Consider the following 8599-nt stretch of genomic DNA (forward strand, 5'->3'; position numbering starts at 1 on the left):
ACAAAAGTCTGTGGCATATGCTAACATCCCTGTTAGCGAATATACGATACATAAAACACTAACCAAGAATGGATTTCATGGGAGGATACAACAGAGGAAGCCACTGCTGTCAAAAAAAAAAACCATTGCTGCACGTTTACAGTTTGCACAAGAGCACCTGGATGTTCCACAGCAGTATTGGCAAAATATTCTGTGGACAGATGAAACCAAAGTTGTGTTGTTTGGAAGAAACACACAACACTATGTGTGGAGAGAAAGAGGCACAGCACACCGACATCAAAACCTCATCCCAACTGTTAAGTATGGTGGTGGGGGCATCATGGTTTGGGGCTGCTTTGCTGCGTCAGGGCCTGGACGGATTGCTATCATCAAAGGAAAAATAAATTCCCAAGTTTATCAAGACATTTTGCAGGAGAACTTAAGGCCATCTGTCCACCAGCTGAAGCTCAACAAAAGATGGATGTTGCAACAGGACAATGACCCAAAGCATAGAAGTAAATCAACAATAGAATGGCTTAAACAGAAAAAAATACGCCTTCTGGAGTGGCCCAGTCAGAGTCGTGACCTCAACCCGATTGAGATGCTGTGGCATGACTTCAAGAAAGTGATTCACACCAGACATCCCAAGAATATTGCTGAACTGAAGCAGTTCTGTAAAGAGGAATAGTCAAGAATTACTCCTGACCGTTGTGCACGTCTGATCTGCAACTACAGGAAGCGTTTGGTTGAAGTTATTGCTGTCAAAAGAGCTTCAACCAGTTATTAAATCCAAGGGTTCACATACTTTTTCCACCTGTACTGTGAATGCTTACATAGTGTGTTCAATAAAAACATGGTAACATTATTTTTTTGTGTTATTAGTTTAAGCAGACTGTGATTGTCTATTGTTGTGACTTAGATGAAGATCAGATCATATTTTATGACCAATTTGCGCCGAAATCCATATCATTCCAAAGGGTTCACATACTTTTTCTTGCAACTGTATATGTGAGTATTGTACAAAACGAGTTACTTTGTACACTCGAGTGCTATGGGTATGAAAAAAACAACATAATGTTCCAGCAGGACAACAACTGTCACGGATGATGTTGCAGATAGCTGGAAGTTATGGATAAACATCCGACTAAGGAGCATAAAGGTGACCCCTGTAAAACCCTAAGAGCTCAACCTTACTGCTAAGCACATACAAGGGTCTCAGAGGTAGACAATTGCATGTCCTCGTACCTAGACTGTGTGACACCTGAAACCCCTATAATAGTGAGGGGACACGACCACCGGCTCCCTGCACTTAATACGGAGGGAGTCAGGGTCACCTAGAATCAAGCCAGCAAGGAAACACAATACATGAAAGGACTTATCTGAACAAGCAGTAACAGAAGTCTCCAGCAGTGATCACTTCAATCCAGGAAGTAGTATAAACCGTAGTATAAAAGTGAGGCAGTATGGGAGGGAATATAAAGGGAGGCAATTAGTGTAAATAGGTGACAGCTGGGAGTAGGAAAGGAGGTGACAAAGTGAAACCAAAACAAAGAATATCATGCAAGAGGTACAGAAGAACGTCTGCCAGACCTTCTCAGAGAGCTGGCGGTGACAGTAACCCTCCCTCTACGAGTGGACTCCGGACACTCACAGCCCACCTTCTCAGGATGGGACCTATGGAAAGCCCTGATGAGACGAGTGACCTTAATGTCTGCCACTGGGACCCACATTCTCTCCTCAGGACCATAACCCTCCCAATTAACAAGGTACTGGAGAGAACCGCGGATAATGCGAGAATCCACAATCCTAGAGACCTGAAATTCAAGATTACCATCAACAACAATAGGAGGAGGAGGCAAAGAGGAAGGTACAGTGGGTTGGACATAAGGTTTTAATAGGGACTTGTGAAAAACATTATAGATCTTCCAAGTCTGAGGAAGATCAAGTCGGAAGGCAACGGGATTGATGACGGACAAGATCTTGTAAGGCCCAATAAACTTAGGACCCAACTTCCAGGAGGGAACCTTCAGTTTGATATTCTTTGTAGACAGCCACACCAGATCAACCACATTCAGGTCCGGACCAGGCACACGTCTCTTATCCACCACACGCTTATATCTCTCACTTATCCTCTTCAGATTACCCTGAATCTTTTGCCAAATAAATGACAAAGACGAGGAAAATCTCTCCTCATCAGGTAAACCAGAAGACCCCTCTCCAGAGAATGTCCCAAACTGCAGATGAAACCCATATGCATCAAAAAATGGTGACTTATCAGAGGACTCCTGGCGACGGTTATTTAAAGCTAACTCAGCAAGGGACAAAAAAGAACACCAATCCTCCTGATTCTCCACCACAAAACAGCACAGATATGTCTCCAGATTCTGATTGACGCGTTCAGTCTGACCATTCGACTGCGGGTGAAAAGCAAAAGAGAACGACAACCGAACCCCCAAGCAAGAACAAAAGGCCTTCCAGAATCTGGAAACAAATTGCGTGCCCCTATCAGAAACGATGTCTGAAGGAATGCCATGCAATTTGACAATGTGATCAACAAATGCTTGCGCCAGCGTCTTAGCATTGGGTAACCCAGGAAAGAGAATGAAATGCGCCATTTTGCTAAAACGGTCCACTACTACCAGAATCACAGTCTTCCCCGAGGAACGAGGCAGGTCCGTAATGAAGTCCATGGACAGATGCGTCCAAGGACGGGAAGGAGTGGGTAACGGGAGGAGAGAACCCGATGGCCGTAAGTGAGGGACCTTGGCACGAGCGCAGGTCTCGCAGGCTGCCACAAAACCCTCAACCGTCTTACGAAGAGCCGGCCACCAGAATCTCTGAGCAATGAGATCCACTGTGGCTCTACTCCCCGGGTGCCCAGCAAGGACAGTATCGTGGTGCTCCTTAAAAACCTTGTGTCGTGAAGCGAGAGGCACAAACAACCTCCCAGGAGGACAAAGATCAGGAGTCTCTGGGCTGCCTGAACCTCTGCCTCCAAATCAGGATAAAGAGCAGAGACGACCACCCCTTCAGCCAAAATGGGACCTGGATCTTCAAAGTTCCACCCTCCCGGAAAACAACGTGACAGGGCATCAGCCTTCACATTTTTAACCCCAGGTGACAACAAAATTAAACCTAGAAAAGAATAAAGACCATCTGGCCTGTCTCAGGTTCAGACTCTTGGCTGATTCCAAGTAGGCCAGATTCTTATGGTCGGTAAACACGGTAATAGGTAATTTCTCTCTGTGGAGGAGAGTTTCCTTGAGAAAAAGGCACACGGTTGCCATTTGGCAGGAGATAAGACCGCACCCACACCTACCTCAGAAGCGTCCACCTCAACAATAAAAGGTAGAGAGACATCAGGTTGTACCAAAATGGGAGTGGAAGCAAAACTCTCTTTGATACTAGAAAAGGCCTTAAGCGCATCTACCGACCAGGAGGAAAAATCTACCCCCTTTTTAGTCATATCAGTGAGTGGTTTAACAACAGAGGAATAATTCAAAATTAACTTTCTGTAATAATTGGCAAAACCCAAAAACCGCATCAATGCCTTCTGATTCTCAGGAGGCTCCCAATCAAGCACAGCATGGACCTTCTCAGGGTCCATGCGAAAACCAGAAGCGGAGAGAGGAAAACCAAGAAATTGAATCTCCGGAACCGCAAACACACATTTTTCCAGTTTAGCGTACAATTTATTCTCCCGCAGAATGAGCAAGACCTGACGTAGGTGGTCCCTATGAGTTTTGAAATCAGGAAAAAAAAAATTAAAATGTCAATTAAAATGGACATCACTCTCGGAAAACACATCCGAAAATTCAGAGAGAAAAGATGGTACAGTCGTGGTAGAAACCTCTGAAAGAGACACCGTGAGGCAATTCTCTCTGCAAAAGTCACTACAACCATTTATTTGCCTTGCTTGCCAATCAATGATGGGGTTATGTTTAGTGAGCTAGGGTAGCCCCAACACTAGAGGAGTAGGTAATCCGCTTAGGACGAAACATGACATATCCTCAACATGAGCATTACCCACAGTCAAACGGATATTGTGAACTATGCCCTTTAACGATTTTTGAGAAAGTGGAGTGGAATCGATAACAAAAACAGGTATATGATTTTCCAAAGTGCATACCTGGAAACCATGTGTTATAGCAAATTGATTATCAATGAGATTGACAGCTGCTCCACTATCTACAAAAATCTCACAAACAATGTTTTTGCTATCTAGCGCCACCCTGGCAGGTAGGACAAAATGGGAACTACAGGCAAACGGAAATCCTTCAATTTCCGCATCAACCTTGCCAATAGTAGCAAATGGAAAGTTTTTAGAGGTTTTTTTTCTTTTTGTTTCTTTATTACCCTCAGAAAACTCCCTGAATCTCCTAGAGGGGCAAACATTAGCCACATGATTTATACCCCCACAACAGAAACAAACCCTCCTCTGAGAGCTGAATCCTCTACTATCAGAGGCAAGCAAACCCAGCTGCATGGCCTCCTGCTCAGAGGGGATTGAGAGAGACTGAGGCCCCTGCGCACTAAATGAGACCGCCCCACTGTCCTTGGACTAATTATGACAGGAAGGAGTGGTCTCTCCTCTCTCTCTAAGACGCCTGTCAATGCGAACAGCTAGAGACATGGCAGACTCTAACAAGGCAGGTCTCTCATGAAAGTCAAATGCATCTTTCAATCCCTCCGAAAGACTATGGCAAAATTGACTTCGGAGTGCAGCATCGTTCCAATCAGTATCAGCTGCCCATCTCTGAAATTCAGAACAATATATCTTTGGGGACTGTTTACCCTGGCATAAAAGCTGCAGTTTAGATTCAGCCAGAGCAATACTGCCCGATCGGAGGGGCTGTGCCCCCACCGGCAGCGAAAAGGCCCAAGACTGAGCGTTATCCCTGAGCAGCAAGATGATGAGATGATGATCTCCACCCTCTGTTCCTTATCACCAGCAGAATGGGGAAGTAGGCGAAAATGGAGTTTGCAAGCCTCTCTAAAGCGAACAAAATTCTCACTACCCCCGGAGAACGTATCCGGAAGTGAGATCTTAGGCTCGGAACAAACTCCATGAATGCAAGCAGAACTGGTCACCTGAAACTGAGACACAGTTTTACGGAGATCTGCTACCTCCAGTGAAAGACCCTGCATGCGGTCAATCAAGGCTGAAACCGGATCCATGCTTAAGACGGTAATGGTGGTTTATAATGTCACGGATGATGTTGCAGATAGCTGGAAGTTATGGATAAACATCCGACTGGCTTAATCCCAAACTAAGGAGCATAAAGGTGACCCCTGTAAAACCCTAAGAGCTCACCCTGACTGCTAAGCACATACAAGGGTCTCAGAGGTAGACAATTGCATGCCCTCGTACCTAGACTGTGTGACACCTGAAAACCCTATAATAGTGAGGGGACACGACCACCGGCTCCCTGCACTTAATACGGAGGGAGTCAGGGTCACCTAGAATCAAGCCAGCAAGGAAACACAATAAAATGAAAGGACTTAGCTTAACAAGCAGTAACAGAAGTCTCCAGCAGTGATCACTTCAATCCAGGAAGTAGTATAAACCGCAAAGTGAGGCAGTATGGGAGGGAATATAAAGGGAGGCAATTAGTGTAAATAGGTGACAGCTGGGAGTAGGAAAGGAGATGACAAAGTGAAACCAAAACAAAGAACATCATGCAAGAGGTACAGAAGAACGTCTGCCAGACCTTCTCAGAGAGCTGGCGGTGACAACAACTCAACGCATACTTCGAGATTGGCAAAGAAATGGTTCAATGACAATGAAGTAGAGGTGCAGGATTGGCCCCCAAAGTCCCCAGACCTCAACCCAATTGAACACGTGTAGGTAGAGTTGAAGCAAAAGCTGTATTCACACCCAAATGAGTCGACCAGTATGCACCAACATTGGAAACATGTATAAGAGACCTGGGAACAGATTTTAGTTAAGACATGCTTGAATATGATAGAGAGCATGCCCAGAATTATTCAGGCAGTGTTGAAAGCCAAAGGTGGATTTGCAAGATACTAATAAAATAATACAAATTTAAATTTAGAATTTCAGAAGCAAAACAGTAACAATGCAGTTACATGACAAGAATCTGCATAACTAATCATATGCTAAATACAATAGCTGCAAGTTACAATTTATGTATGAGTTTGCCAAGATTGTCTATAAAATGATGGGAGTTTCATGTTCAAAGCTGCAGTGGATGGTGAGATATGGAGCCTGAAAGTCAAAAGTTCAAAGTATTGCTTGTCAGTGTATATATAGATAGATGGTATACTGGTTCTTGGTTGTATTACTATTGATGCAAGGAAATTGTTTAGCAATGTTAGGGCTGATTCTAGAGTTCTGCTGCCTGAGGTTAAAATAGAAATTGTGCTGCTGCCCCCCCCCCCCTTTCAAAGTTTTCAATCTAACCCCTTCCCTACTGTTAAAGAATAAGTGGCTTTTAAATATATACCTTTTTTTTTTTTTTTTGCTCTCCTTCTTTCTCTTTTTTTTTTTTTTTTTTTTTGTTCCTTTTCTTTTTCTTTTTTTTCCTTTTTTTTTTTTCCTTTTTTTTTTTCCTTATCCCCCTTTTCCTTTTTTTCCTTTTTTTTTTTTCAGTGCCTTCTTCTTAGTTCTTGTTTTTTTTCCCTTTTTTTTTTTTTCACTCTTCCCTTTTTTTTTTATTTTTTTTATGTCCACTCTTCTTTATACTCTTTCTCCTCTTATTTCCTTTTTTTTTTTTTTTTTTTTTTTTCCCCCCTTCTCCAGCTTATATTTTAGACTTTAAAGTTGGCTTTCTTGTGATCTTATGATCAAATGCAGCTTATAATCATATGCAATCATACACAACTTATTCAAAGTCCGTTCAAGGTTAGTTGGAGTCAGCAGTTATAGGGAGGTTAGTCACTAGAGGAGAGAAGCTTATAGCTTCTTCAAAAAACCATCAGATATGAGGGAACACAAGGTTACTCACTGACATCAGAGCAAGGGGGGGTAGCGGATCAGGCAGGAACCGGAGGCACACTCCACGGAGGTAAAGGAGAGAAAACCTCCAGACGGCAAAACTGTTCACAGTGAAATGGAGAGCAGGAAAGGAGGCAGGAGCGGCAGCATCAAGCACGGCACAATCAAGAAAGAGCCGGAGGCAGCCTGAACCTAACAGCCGATATCAGCAGCGTGGCAGGCTTTGGGCAAAAGGCAGCAGCGCTGATCACACGGTCCCGGTCACAGAGAGGGTAGATGGAGGATTCGGCACACAGACGCCAGCATACTCGAAGCGGCAGCGAGGTAGCAGAGCAGCGGGGAGAGCCGGGAGCGCGACGTCCACTACGTCATCACGTCAGGTTCACGACCAAAAAAAAAAAGGTATATATTTAAAAGAGAGAAAGGAGGCGGAATAAGGGGAAAAAAAAAAATCAAATAAATATCTAAAAAAAATATATTTAAAAAAAAAATAAAAAATAAAAAATAAAGAGGAATAAGATATGGGCCCAAAAGCCCCAAGGCGTTCGACCGATCTATCAGGTCAGAAACATGGGTCTAGAACGGCTGAACCAACAAAACTTGACCAGTTTCTGAAATCCCCAAGGGTCAATACGAGGGGCGGACAAAAGGAATTCTCTGAAAAAAAAAATTATGAATTAGAGGTAACTGAGCGAGAAATACAAAAAGGCGCTAGATACCCTGAGGAGGAGGATGGAATAATGGGGGAAGTTATCCCTGATGACAATTCGTCCCCGCTGGAAGAAATACTCCTAGCGGTTAAACAGAACGGAGATTTAATACAGGTGGTTACAACCCAACTTGGATCTATTCAAGTTGATGTGGGACTAATAAAAGATGAATTGACCAAAATGCGAGACAGACTCAACACCCTTGAAAGTTCTGTCACCCTTATACAGAAGGAATCCAAAAAAATAAATACGGAAGTTTCTATACTTAAAGTGGAAAATAATCTCCTGAAGAAAAAGGTAGTGGACCTTGAAGATAGGTCACGAAGATATAACGTGAGAATTATAGGGATTCCAGAGGGTGAGGAAGGAAAAAATCCAACCGAATTTGTACAGAAACTAATTCTTGAGAACTTTGGTAAAGAGTCATTTTCTCCTCTTTTCATGATTGAAAGAGCTCATCGGGTCCCAGGAGGAAAACCAATTCCAGGGAGACAACCTCGGACAATCCTTGCTAAGTCACTGACTTCAGGGGACAGAGATGTCCTCCTGAGAAGGGCGAGGGAATCCTCACCGGTTGTGTATAACGGGATTAGACTGGCCTTTTTTCCTGACTTTTCGAAAGAAATACAAGAAAAGAGACGCACATTCATGATTGTTAAAAAGAAGCTAAGAGAGAGGGATATTAAATATTCTCTTATATTCCCGGCCAAACTGCGGATTATTTTTGAAGATAAAACTTTTTTTTTTGATACCTCAGAAGAAGCCGCGGACTGGATTGAGCGAAACAATCGATGACTCAATTGGGTTATGAATTGACGGGAATAATTAGTAATATAAGGGGCTCATACCCCTACATGTAGTCTTCTTTGCTTCAAAATGGCGGTGTGGGGGTGGTTGACTGGGGGGAGGGTCGAGGGTTGGTCATAGGAAAGAAATCTACTACAATATGTGG

The sequence above is a fragment of the Bufo gargarizans genome, chromosome 4 (genome assembly GCF_014858855.1).
Source record: "Bufo gargarizans isolate SCDJY-AF-19 chromosome 4, ASM1485885v1, whole genome shotgun sequence".
Lineage (NCBI taxonomy): Eukaryota > Metazoa > Chordata > Amphibia > Anura > Bufonidae > Bufo > Bufo gargarizans.